Raw genomic sequence first — 14,723 nt, forward strand, 5'->3', positions numbered from 1 at the left:
GTAAAGTGATTTTCCTATATATGCATTAAAGTTAAATTTTGCTCCTGGGGTTTAGTGCATGTGGATTCTAGTGGTATCAATAAGGAGCATGTGTGCTTCTTCCTGTCATGTGTGAGAGAAGAATATGGTCAATTATGATAGTGAAATTTACTAAATGTGATGATAAACACTTTTAAAAGCAGCTCAACAAATGATTATGGATTTCACACTTTTACTAATTGCTTCAATTTCTGACTGAAATAAAAATCTTCTACTTGTTTTAGTATTGTGGGTTGGCTATCTCTAGAAAATATTACAAATATCGTGGAAGTATTTCTCACTGTGCCTCTCACCCTTGTATTCCAACCTTTTTATTCCTATAAATTGACTGTTTCTAGTTTTCCCCACAGAAAAATTATATGCAGGGGTAAGTATGTTCCCATGTATATAGATATAGATACTGATGTAGATATAGCTAACCTAAATGTCTTTCTGATCAATGTTCTCTGTTATTTCAAAGAAATGTTCAGATTTTTTAGTTCTTTAGGATTAAATGTAGATTTTGTTTTCATTTCTGCTTTCTCACCACTTCACCTCATTAACTCTCAGCTCCAGCACTGCTCTCTCAGGGAAGTTTTCCCTGATGTTTCTCCCTGTCCCCAGATTAGCTTGGTTATTTTCTCTTAGACTCTCTCAGGCTGCACCTTACTTTTCCATTATAAGATTAACCACATTGTATTTTGGATTTATGTTTAGTTGGTGTAGGTCAACTACACTCAGTGGAAATGTGATGTCACGGAGCTTGTCAACTTTGCTTGATGTTTCATTCACAGTGCCTTATGAAAAGCACACTATATAATAAATGTTCGAAATTCATATGAAAGAGAGGATGAGAGGAAGAAAAAAAAGAAAGACCTTTCCTTAAGGTTTCTTCCAACAGTCTGAATGTTAATGATTCTATTGACCAGTGATGATTTCTTTGCAGCTAGATATGGATATTTAGCTCGAGACTGACTTGTCAATAACTAAATATTATTAGCTCTGAATTTGAAGGGAGTCTTTTATTACCTGTTGGTTTTTCCATATGGAAACCAAACTTTGCATTTTCCTGTGTTCTTAGCTTTCTTCCTTAATATTGCTTTTCTTTCATTCCTCCCCACAAGCTCCTTCCCAAACCTTCAATATCTTTGTTCATAGGGTTATCTGTTACATAGGCTGATGGGAGGCAATGCAAAGACTGTAGTATCAAGCCTGCGGGTATAATAATACTGTCACAGAACAAAGGATACTTTACTATCTCAATTAGTTTATATACCTGTGTGCTCCCATTAGCTAATGAGCTACTCGAAGAAAGGTGCTGTGCTGTGTTTGTACTGGATATCTTCCTTTACTTTCTTCGGGCCCAATTTCTATCTTTTCCATTCTGTTCTGGGCTCTAGGAGGTTTCTGCGTGGGTTCGCCTAGTGGGAAGGACCAGCAGGAGATCACAGGTGAGGGCACAGTGAGTTTGGGATTGATTCCCTCACTCCGGAAAGATGGCCCATTCCATCCAGGGATCTCTAGATTCTGGTCTTTAGGGCTATGGCTGGAAAGAGCACCCCACAGTTACTAGCTATGGGGCACTAAATCATTCTTTGTTTTTTAATCAGTTCCTTTTCTTTGGCCCTGTTGTAAAGTACTATTTCCTGAATTCATATTTGTTTCCTCAGTGCCCAGCACAAGTCCTAGACTTTTGCTGAAAGAGCAAATTAATTAATTTTTATCCAAAATTCTATCTTACAAACCATGATTTTTGCTTTACTACCACTGTTTCAGAGACAGCAGGAATCAAAAGTAGACACTGGAGCGGTAGTTACTATCGAGATCCTGAGAACAGTGACAGAATCTTAAAGTCCTTACTTGAGGCAATGGTTCCTTTCAATGTAAGTAAGTGTTAGTTCCTAGACCATATCCTAGTTGTGTGGCCCAAGAGAGAGAAGACACACTCTTTCTGAATTATTTTTTTTAAAGATTTTATTTATTTATTTGGCAGAGATAGAGAGAGAGAGATAGAGAGAGATCACAAGTAGGCAGAGACAGGTGGCGGTGGGGGTGGGGTGGGGTGGGAAGCAGGCCCCCCGCTGAGCAGAGAGCCCGATGTGGGGCTCGATCCCAGGACCCTGAGATCATGACCTGAGCTGAAGGCAGAGGCTTAGCCCACTGAGCCACCCAGGTGCCCCTCTTTCTGAATTATTCTTTAAATATTCTTTGAAAGGTGGAACTTACTATATTGCTTATATCTGATCCATTGCTAGTAATGTAACTAACAGCTGACAACATTTCCATCTGGAATTTCATTAAGGGATATCTTGGAAAGAATGTGCAAATAAATAAAAAAAGAAATGAATAAAAGGGTAGGTTTGAACACCAGTTCTCTTGTTTGTGGCGTGTAGTATGTTAGGTGTAGTGTTCTGTTTTGGTCCTAATGAGTGTACTTTTCAACTTTTTCCATCTATAAGCCAAGTAGAGCTCCTAAAGAATGACTTCATGTCCACAGGAAACAGAAACTTGGCAGAATGAGTTTGAAATGTCCCTTTCTAGTTTTATGTTTCTTCATATGCTTCTCCTCTGAATACAGTTCTTATCCTATTCTGTTTACTAATTTTAAACATTACTTGGATGCTGAGTTTTCTCCAGATACACATGCATTTTTGGTGCTGCAGCCAGTAGGTATTTGCCATTATTTGAATTTCCCACAAACTATAATAGATATTTTTCCCCCTTATATATCCTCATTACTCTGGTAAATCCCTACAGTGTTTCATGTGTGTTCAATGCTAGAGAGCATCATTATATTAGAAGAGAACCTAGCGTTGAATATAGATAAGGACAGCAACTGTATTTTGTTTCCCAGGTGCTCCCAGACAGGAAATGACTTTTTTGGTGATTTTACAGTCGATCTGAAAACAATGTGTAAAAAAGTGTGGAGAGAGTACACACAGCTTTCTTTGGTTTCATTTCTAAGGAGAACAGCTATAATATTTCCTGACTCTAAGGAAGACAGTGTATCATGTTAGTTCCTTCCATAGTTTTGCTGTGCCTCAGGTAAAACCCAGAGCCTACCATTTGTTTCCGGTTCTTGGTTTTCTCATCAGTAAAAAAGTGGATGACAACAAAAATACTCTTATGGCTGCTGTGAGGACTGAAGAACTTAATGTAAGTAAAGCCTGTGGAATATTGCCTGGCAGTTAGTAAGTTCTCCAAAGATATTAAATATTATTTATCCTGAAGTCCCATAGTATTTTCTGTAGCTTTCAAAATGCGTGGATATTTCTGCTTTCTATTTAAGTTGTTTTCGTAAAGACCATATCATCGGTACAAGATTCAAAAACGGAAGGTTTCATATTCTGTTCGTATCTTCCACGCAGTATGCATCTATTACCACAATAATTCTTACTTTATCAGGGGTGCAGTAAATATTTGCGCATAAAAGAGATGCATTTTTAAGGAGCATTTGTAAACTTTATGTACCTGGGAAAATTGATGACTTTGAAATTCTCCATTATTTGTTTCTAAAATAAAATAAATTTTATCATTTTGCTGAATGATATAATACCAGCTGTAGAGTTTCGATTAGCCCTTGGAAAGCAGGACTATTTTCATGAAGTGTGAATGTTGCCTGAGAACGGCAATTTTGAAAATGAGAACTTAACAGAAAGTTAAGATTGTAAAAGGGAAATAAGACTGAGAAAATTAATCAAACCACAGTTCTTTAAGTGTCATTCTGAGGTGACCTACCTTGTAGGAACTAGCACTCAAGACAGCATGCAAAAGAACATTCACTTCCCGGGCTGTTCTCCCTGTGGTTAAATAAAAGGAAAGGAAAAAGAAAAGAGTACACATTTTACAACTAAGACCATCTGAGAATCTTTGCATAGAGTAATAAAAAGAAAACTGGACTCTATGTGGCCCTGGGGGAGCTGTTTCTCCCTTCCCCATATGTCAGAGAAAACTTAAAAAAAAAAAAAAATTAAAGTGCTTTTAAACAAGATAATCTGTTGAGTTCTTTATAAACCTAATAAACTTTAATTATCATCATTATGTTTTTTCTCATTGGGGATGGACTGCTTTTAAATTATTTTCAATTATTGCATAACCATTACGCTTCATGAACAGGCAAATAGAGGCATTTGTTAGATGTTAAAAACAATTAGCTTTGATTCTGCTATTTGTGCATGACAAAGGACAGTGTTTATGAGTTAGAATTATAAGGACTTAGCCGCACATTTCCATGTTGCTCTGAAGACAGCAGTGCTTTGTGGCTAAGAAGTTTTTCAAGGATTTTGGTGAGCTTGAGAGAATTTTTTTTTTTTTTAACTAATATAAATGGATCTAAAAGTGTGATACCTCGAGATGACTAAATGTTCAGCTACTCAGCTGGCAACATCTTAGCCGAGAATTCGTACTCTGGGCAAGCAAGGTAAAGAACTAGGAGTTAAAGCTTTCATGTGTACCAATATATGTAAATCAAACTCTCACGTAGTATGGTTTAAACTTACACAATGATGTATGTCAATTATTTCCCAGTAAAAGTGGAAAAACAAAACAACAAAAAAACCCTTTTATGTTTTCACTGTTTTCTTTAAGTATGTGTTTTCTTCGTATTTGCTTATTGATTTGTTGATGTTCAAAGAAATTAGCAAGTGTCTTTTGATTTGGGGTAGGAATAAAAAAAAGTGATTTTAAGTTCTTTTTCAACAAGATAGACAAAGCATCATTGCTATTTCCTGAAACTGCACTTACAAAAATGAATTCCCCAAATTCAAAGATGAGGGCATGCAAGAATAGAAAACCAAGTTTGTTTGGCCACAGATACGCAATATCTTAATTTTTTTTTTTTTTTCTGTAGGATTTCCCGACTTGCTGTGCTTTATTTCTGATTCTAGAGCCATCATTAAGAAAAATCTGCTTTCTTTTATCTGTGCCCCCATATTGTATTCATTTTCCCCTAAGCTATTATGAGCAATCAGGTCCCTAAACTGAAGCTCTTTTGAAAAGTCTGTGTCTTCAATCTCTTTGTAAATATGCTAAGTTATTCTCCCTGCCACCAATGAGCAGAGTTAATGGAGATAATATGCAAAGTGTTATCCCTCTGCTATTTACACCTCTCCCAAAAGGGAGCATTATTTTCAAGTGAATATACTTAATATAAAGGTGGGAATGTTGAAGAATCACCCTGCAATTGCGTAGCTCATCGAGATGTGCTGCCCTAGCCCAATTCTCATTTTGATTTATTTAAGTTTGGAAATAACAGTATTAAATTAGCAAAGACAAGCAATAAACAAAGCCCTGGAGATGAATTAGCCATTGTCTCTGGTCCATTAATCTCCTCTTCAATTCTAGAGAATTGTGGCTCACCCAGACCCGAAGATCAAATAAAATGCCTAATTGGGAAAATCCTAAACAAGTGTGTCCTGGGGAGCGTGAATTTATTTGTCACCCGCTCAAACAACTGTGTTGTTTATATAAGTCTTTAAAACCCTGATACTTTTCCGCTACTATATCTTAATCCCTGGTTCTTTATGCTCAGGAGGGCAATTTAGAGTTGTTTTCAATTAACTAGAATGGAGAGGGGGCGCTTACTCCAAAAACAGATAGCTATATAGCGAGTATTTTGCTAAACATGCTGAGTGGTTTAGATCTCAGCATCAGGTTTGGGACATGCTTTGGAATCTCCTTGAAGGTAATGATATCTGCGCTTTGGCACTTTTAATATCAGTAATAAATTGTGGAACACAAAAAAAAAAAAATTGTGGAACACAGTCACAATTAAGGACAGAGGATGGCCAGGGAGGTTGAGATGTTAAGGCTAGACACAAATGTGAAGTAAGGAGCTGAGATAATTATCTGGAATGGCAACCCTTATCAGGCAATACTTCCTTTCAAATACGCAGATAACCTGCAGATAATGGAGATCAAACTTTTTATTTAACACAGTGAAACAGAACGAAAAATCAATGTACGGAATATTGCTGACACACGGGTGCGGCATTCATTTTCACAGCTTAAAATGCACAAATACTTTTTGTTATAATGAGAAAGCTAAAGAATTAGAAACTGGAAATCAACGGATGAGCAGAGAAACAACTACACATATTGGTAATATTTACTATCTCAACAATCATTTAAATGCAGGAGTTAGGGGCGCCTGGGTGGCTCAGTGGGTTAAGCCGCTGCCTTCGGCTCAGGTCATGATCCCAGGTCCTGGGTTCAAGCCCCACATCGGGCTTTCTGCTCAACAGGGAGCCTGCTTCCTCCTCTCTCTCTCTCTGCCTGCCTCTCTGCCTACTTGTGATTTCTCTCTGTCAAATAAATAAATAAAATCTTTTAAAAAAATAAAATAAAATAAATAAATGCAGGAGTTACGGTGCATAGTAATTTTACAGGGACTATGTCATTTAATCCCCACAGTGAACCAGGGGCAGGTACTATTATTAACCCTATTGTGTAGATGAAAAAAATAGCTGCTTCCAGAAATTAGGGATTCACCCAAGACGGATCAGCTGGTGGGGATCAGAATTCGCTCTCCAATCTGTCTGCTTCCAAAACCTGTGCGGTTCCTACTAAACTGCAGGGCCATTATCACCAAGGTTGCAAAACTGGTAGCAGGATTTGCTGAAGGGATTGGTTAATTTGAGTAGAATGGAAGTTAAAAAGTATTACTGAACCTAGGTGGGACAGAGGTGAGTTAGGATTTGGGGAATCTATGAAGGAATTCTCTAGTTAGCAATATCTATGCAACAGTCAAAACCCACTTAAGTCTTTACTATATGTTTGCTAAACTGATTAGTTATAGGGCATTTATTTACACTATATGGTAATCCTCTAGCCTGGCTCCCTATTTTCAAGCACATTAGTAATCTTTGCCTTCAGCTACAGTTATTATTATTGGAGCAACATATTAATGTGCTCGTGAAGGCTGGATATGAATCAAGTCAACTTTTTTTTTTTTTAAGATTTATTCATTTATTCATTTGAAAGACAGAGATCACAAGTAGGCAAAGAGGTGGGGAAGCAGGCTCCCCACTGAGCAGAGAGCCCAATGCAGGGCTCGATCCCAGGACCCTGATATCATGACCTGAGCTGAAGGCAGAGGCTTAACCCACTGAGCCATCCAGGCGCCCCGAATCAAGACAACTTGTGTGCCATACTGACTTTATTCCCCTATTATCGATCCGCTATACATTAATGTGTTTTAAAGAAATACTCACTGGAACAGAACAGGCAGTATTTAAATGAAGAACAGTGTAGAGGACAGAGGTTATGTAGTGATAAACAGTCTGATGAATTAAGCATAGCGTTTTTGAATGTGGTTGCTATACAGGCATGTCCACTGTGATTTGATTGGATAATTACATCCCAAATGGATCATTTAAAATATTTCGTTTGATTTATAGTAATTGCACTGCTATTTAGAAAGTACAGCTTTCTTGTGTTTCTCATCACAAGAAACACAATTTATAACTATATGTGGTGATAGATGTTAACTAGATTGATTGTGGTGATCATTTCACAATATATACAAATATCGAATCCTTATGTTATACCTGAAGCCAATATAAAGTTATACCTAAATTCTGTCTCAATTTAAAAAGTTAACAAAGTATGTCGTTTGCAAATATCTTCTCCCATTCTGTCAGTTGTCTTTTGATTTTGTTAACTGTTTCCTTTGCTGTGCAAAAGCTTTTGATCTTGATGAAATCCCAATAGTTCATTTTTGCCCTTGCTTCCCTTGCCTTTGGCGATGTTCCTAGGAAGATGTTGCTGTGGCTGAGGTCGAAGAGGTTGCTGCCTGTGTTCTCCTCAAGGATTTTGATGGATTCCTTTCTCACATTGAGGTCCTTCATCCATTTTGAGTCTATTTTCGTGTGTGGTGTAAGGAAATGGTCCAATTTCATTTTTCTGCATGTGGCTGTCTAATTTTCCCAACACCATTTATTGAAGAGGCTGTCTTTTTTCCATTGGACATTCTTTCCTGCTTTGTCAAAGATTAGTTGACCATAGAGTTGAGGGTCTATTTCTGGGCTCTCTATTCTGTTCCATTGATCTGTGTCTGTTTTTGTGCCAGTACCGTGCTGTCTTGATGATGACAGCTTTGTAATAGAGCTTGAAGTCCGGAATTGTGATGCCTCCAACTTTGGCTTTCTTTTTCAATATTCCTTTGGCTATTCGAGGTCTTTTCTGGTTCCATATAAATTTTAAGATTATTTGTTCTTAGCAAATTCAACACCCAAAGAACAAATAATCCAATCAAGAAATGGGCTGAGGACATGAACAGACATTTCTGCAAAGAAGACATCCAGATGACCAACAGACACATGAAAAAGTGCTCCATATCACTCGGCATCAGGGAAATACAAATCAAAACCACAATGAGATATCACCTCACACCAGTCAGAATGGCTAAAATTAACAAGTCAAGAAATGACAAGATGCTGGCGAGGATGCGGAGAAAGGGGAACCCTCCTACACTGTTGGTGGGAATGCAGGCTGGTGCAACCACTCTGGAAAACAGCATGGAGGTTCCTCAAAATGTTGAAAATAGAACTACCCTATGACCCAGCAATTGCACTACTGGGTATTTACCCTAAAGATACAAATGTAGTGATCCGAAGGGGCACATGCACCCGAATGTTTATAGCAGCAATGTCCACAATAGCCAAACTATGGAAAGAACCTAGATGTCCATCAACAAATGAATGGATAAAGAAGATGTGGTATATATACACAATGGAATACCATGCAGCCATCAAAAGAAATGAAATCGTGCCATTTGCGATGACGTGGATGGAACTAGAGGGTATCATGCTTAGCGAAATAAGCCAATCAGAGAAAGACAACTATCATATGATCTCCCTGATATGAGGAAGTGGAGATGCAACGTGGGGGTGGGGTTCAGGGGGTAGGAGAAGAATAAAGGAAACAAGATGGGATTGGGAGGGAGACAAACCATGTGACTCTTAATCTCACAAAACAAACTGAGGGTTGCTGGGGGGAGGGGGGTTGGGAGGGGGGGGTGGGGTTATGGACATTGGGGAGGGTATGTGCTATGGTGAGTGCTGTGAAGTGTGTAAACCTGGCGATTCACAGACCTGTACCCCTGGGATAAAAATACACTATATGTTTATAAAAAATAAAATAATTTTAAAAAAAGTTAACAAGGGATTTTTAGGTATACAGTTTTATAAGATCATCAGAATAGACTCTGGGTTATAGTTCTTATTGTTCCTGCTTTACAAATGAAGATATAAAATCACACAGCGGTCAAGTGACTAGTTAAGCCATAGGTATGACATAGCTCATTAAAATAAAACTGGAGAAAGGGAATAAAGCCTCAAGAAAAGAGGAATTATCAAAATAATCGAGTGGAACATTGAGGTGTTGTATTTATTCCACTTTCCCTTGTACATGAAAGTGTCAGAACTTGGTGGGTGTAAAGCAGGCGAATATGCATTTTTAACTCTTATGCAGGTGAGGGATACAAAAAGGCAGCAATCTTGGTAAGAGGCCATGTTGAATCTCATGTAAAATTTTTATCTAGACTAAAAGTTTCTAGGGACAACTTATGCAACAGTTTGAAACATTCAAAGAATTGAAGACATTTTTTTGAATGGGATTCAGATCAGAACATCCAACCTTAAAGTGATAAACATTTTGCCTCCAAACTACTTACTGGTTCACACGTTACCAATTAATTATGTATCATCGAGCAACAGATGCCTAGAAACTCTGTGGTCAACAACTTTATTTACTTTTTTAAAGATTTTATTTATTTATTTGACAGAGAGAGATCACAAGTAGGCAGAGAGTGAGGGGAAGCAGGCTCGCTGCTGAGCAGAGAGCCCGATGTGGGGCTTGATCCCAGGACCCTGAGACCAGGGCCTGAGCCGAAGGCAGACGCCCAACCCACCGAGCCACCCAGGTACCCCATGTGGTCATCAACTTTAAATTTAAGGTTGATCTCCCTCCTTCTGTCTCCCTATTTGTGTCTCTCTCACTTCAAAGAGCATAATGTCCCCATGTGTTAATTAACAGAAGAGTTGTGTTTGTCTGCCATTGGAAGGCCAGTAAACTTATTCTTCTAATGCTGAGACCTTGCCCGAACAATGTAAGCAGGGAGCTCAGGCAGAGGACAGATGATTTAACCTTGTGCATAAGAATTAGTTACAGCTAGGGGGACTTGGGTGGCTCAGTTGGCTAAGTGTCTGACTCTTTTTTTTTTTTTTTAAGATTTTTATTTATTTATTTGACAGACAGAGATCACAAGTAGGCAGAGAGGCAGGCAGAGAGGGAGGAAGGGAAGCAGGCTCCCCGCCGCGCAGAGAGCCCGATGCGGGACTTGATCCCAGAACCCTGGGATCACGACCTGAGCCGAAGGCAGAGTCTTTAACCCATTGAGCCACCCAGGCACCCCAAGTGTCTGACTCTTGATTTCGGCTTGGGTCATGATCTCAGGGGTCCTGGGGCTCTATACTCAATAGGGATTCTGCTTGAGAATTCTCTCCCTCTGAACACCCCTACCCCACGCTCTCTCTTTCTAATATAAATAAATCTTAAAAAAGTGAATTACAGCTTGACTTTGCTCCTGTTTTGGTTTGGTTGTTTAAGCAGTGTGTAGCTGCCATCTGCCTTTTTAGAAGAATTTTATAAGAGAAGGAATATTAATCTCATTGGCTCTTAATTCATTTTGATAAAATTTTAACAAAACTAACACAAATTTATCAATTACATTCTATATATCAGACACTGGTAGAATCTGGGGATGGAAATGAATGTAAAGATGGACATAGTCTCTGTTATCAGGAAATTTACAGTCAAATATAGAAGACGGGCATTAGTCGAATAAGGCAAAATAAATAAATGTGAAAAATACTACTTTACTAAGAGCTACAAAAGATACTGCATTCTGAAGTATGAGAATATAGGGTAGAGGAAACTACAGCAGTCTGGAGGGTCTAAAATTTCTTTGGGAAAGTTATAATTGTTTGAGGGATGCCTAGGAAGAGAAAATATATGTAGAGAGCATCTGAACAAGGATACAGTATATTCAAATGTCCCCTTTCGGGAAAAAGCAAGGCACACACAGGAACTGAAGAGCACAAAGTGACAGAAAGGATGACGGATGGACAAGGAGGCTGGAAGGATGGCTATGTGTCCAACCAGTGGAAATTTGGTTTATACATCTCAAATGGCCACTCACATATACAGTCAACGCACTGACTTCTTATTTTATACAAATGACATTGCTAGGTGTGATAGTTCATTTTATAGCCAACTCGGCTGGGCTCTGGTGCCCAAATATTTGACCAAACATTATCCTGGATATTTCTGTGAAGGTGCTTTCTGGAGAAGATTAACACTTAAATCAGTAGGCTTTGAGTAAAGCAGATTACCTTCTGTAATGTGTGTGGGGGCTCATCCAATCATTTTGAACAAGGCCTTAACACTGGCCTCCCCCAAGGAAGAAGGAATTCTGCCGGTAGACAGCCTCTGAACTCAAATACAAACAACTTCCCTGGGCCTCCAGCCTGCTGGCTTACCCTGCTGATTTTGATTTGCCAAGGCTCTACAATTGCATGAACCAATTCCTTAAAATAAATCCCTCTCAATAAATAGATAGACAGACAGACAGATAGATAGATACGTGCATACATACACACACACATACTCGTCCTGTTGGTTGTGTTCTCTGGAGAACCTAATACACTAGGTTATTAGAAATATGGGACACATACCTATGCGCATACTTAAGGCAGAGTTAAAAACCAATAACAAGGATGTAAGTGTAATATGGTAATATGAGAGTCAGACAAATAAGTGGGGCAGACAGATCACTGGAAGAATTATGAGGACCAGAAAGCACCTAGGTAGACTCCAGCAGTTGGTAGGATTGAGTTGGGGGGGGTGCAGATAAGTGGGGTAGGAGAAGACAAACGGTCCAGGTGAGAAGTGAGGCAGAGCAAAGGTGCAGAGAGAGGAATGTGTGCAGCATGATTGCAGGCTGTGAGTAGACCAGCCTGAATGATGTGGGGGCTTCTGGTAATAAACACTCAAACGTGGGATCCATCCCCGATGAGTCAAGAGGTGAGTGGGAATCCAGAGCTGTCTTGTTTCCAGAAGGAAGACACTGTGTGTGGGAAACCTAGATGTGCGGCAACCTCACAGGAAAAGCAAGCTGATAAGATTTTCTTTATGAATTATTCAGAAAGGGAAAATTAACTAACGAGTCCTGTAAGATGGTCTAGTTCTATCTGGATTGTTTTCACCTCACAGGGGGTTATAGAATAAGATGAGTAGAGCAAAAAGAAAGTGAAATAACCAGTCAGCCAAATATAGCCAGAGAAATAGTTCTTGGACTCACAGCGTGTGGACCCGATGTGAGCGACGCCCCTAAGGGAGAGGTAAAGCCAACCTTCTGTTCACGGGGATGTCAACCTGCCAGAGCAAGCTGCCTGGCCAGAGTTTTTACCACTCTTTCTGCAACTAGGTTAATCTTTTGTGCTGTTTCTTTCTCGCTTTCTGGAGAAGAACTGGGAGAGAGTTCTTCTGTAGGTCATGCCTGGGAAAAGTTCTGTCTTTTAAGTGCGCTGCGGTGCTTACTGCTATAAAGCCGATGAGTTACCCAACTCCAAGCCGTCTGTTCTATTTGTCACCCAGTGCGCTGAGTTTACAGAGGCAATGAACGGCACCAACCCATCATGGGGAGGAAGGTTAGGTACCTTTCTGATGGGCTGCTATCGGCTGCGCTTCGTTTGTTCCCCTGGTCCCAACTGTTTTAAATAACAGCTTAGTGAGTTTATGCGACTGACATTTAACCCCAGGCAGGAATTAAACGTGGCGTGCTGAGTCATTTGGGCAAAGTGTGGGTAGAATGAGTTGACGATACTTTTAGACAACAAGCTGTGGAAAACTTTTGAACATGTTTATGATGCAGAGGTTTATTTACGTTAGTGACGCTGATATCATTTGGGGACAAAAGACATAGCATCTCTCAAAACGACCAGGCAGCACCTTGAGTCTAGTTGCTGAGGAGGCAAGAGAAGGTAGAGAGAGTTTTATCATTACTCGGCTTAATCAAAATAGAAACTAAATTCACAAGATAGGCAGGCACTGGGTTCCGCAGTCTATCTGCTTTACTTTATTGGTACAACTACTGTGCATTTATCCTTTAATGAATTTTACTGAGCACTTACTCTGTGCCAGTTGCTGGGGTACAGCTGTGCACGACACAGATAAGGTCCTGCTCTCTCGGAGCTTACACTCAGGTAAGTTAGAGGGACGATAATCAGAAGTAGAGTGTAAGTTCCATGAAACGGGGTTTGCGTCTGTCTCATCTACCACTGAGGCTCCAGCAACCTAGGTAGAGTAGATAAGTCAATACTGTGTGTTACAGATTTGAAAGGTGAGAACGTTGAAAACCAGAGAAGTTGAGTTACTTACCCATGATCTCTTTCCCTGTAAGATTCATAAGCCTTCTAGATATAATTTTTTGAAAGATTTTATTTATTCATTAAATAGAGAGAGAGAACAGGAAGGGAGGGCAGAGGCAGAGAGAGAAGCAGAGTCCCTGCTGAGCAGGGAGCTTGACATGGGGCTGGATCCCAGGAACCCGGGATCACGACCTGAACTGAAGGCAAACACTTAACCGACTGAGCCACCCAGGTGCCCCTAGATATCAATTTTTTTTAAAGATTTTATTTATTTATTTGACAGAGAGATATCACAAGTAGGCAGAGAGGCAGGCAGACGGAGAAGGAGAAGCAGGCTCCCTGCCAAGCACGGAGCCTGATGTGGGGCTCCATCCCGATGCAGGGCTCAATCCCATGACCCTGGGATCACGACCCAAGCCAAAGGCAGCCGTTTAACTGACTGATCCACCCAGGTACCCCTAAATATCAATTTAAAAAAATATCCCACTGTTTATACATTTGTCTCCAAATGGGGAAAATAATAATTTGACAGTTCAAACGTTTCCCCATGTGTTCTCTTGTCTGAATATTGAGATTGTTTTTATTATGGTTGTTATATTGGTTAGAGCACTTATATTAATATTAAAACCATCACTCCCGGTTGCTTAACACAATTATAACATCAAAACCAATCTCTGAAGCCCTGCCTATATAACACTTCCTTTTAGGTACAGGAGATAAAAAAGTGAACAAGTAGAACAGGGCCCTTGCCTCTACTGGAGCAGAGGAGATAGTCAATAAATAAGTAAACAAATCAAAAATCAAAAATCAAAATAAATAAATATAACAAATGTGCTTAGTAAGTTCAATGAGGAAAACCAAAGAGGGCAATGTGGTAGTGGGATGAGAGGAAGCTGATGGTCAGGGAGGACTCCTCTGTTGAACTGAGATGAGACTTGAATGGTGAAAAACACCCAGCTCTGAAAGGATCTTGTGGGGAACAGTGCGAGGAGGAGCAGTGAGGGAAGGAAGAGAACTTGGCTTCTGCGCTGACAGACATATTGCCATTTAAAATGGGGGCACAGTTTCCCAGATGGTGCAGCAGAGAAATAGAAGTAGCAAGGTAGATGAGAAAGGAATGTGGTGTTTTTTTGTTTGTTTGTTTTAATTACAGTTGAAAGGCTTTCTGTGGCTCTGTGTAAGTGAGTGAAAAGGTCTGATTTACACTTGGAACAATCACTCTGCCTGCCATTGGGTTGGATAAAAGGTTTCAAACTTGCCACCAGGATGGCTACC

This window comes from Enhydra lutris, unplaced genomic scaffold (assembly GCF_002288905.1).
Source record: "Enhydra lutris kenyoni isolate GAN:26980312 unplaced genomic scaffold, ASM228890v2 scaffoldscaffold33, whole genome shotgun sequence".
In the NCBI taxonomy this organism is placed as follows: Eukaryota; Metazoa; Chordata; class Mammalia; order Carnivora; family Mustelidae; genus Enhydra; species Enhydra lutris.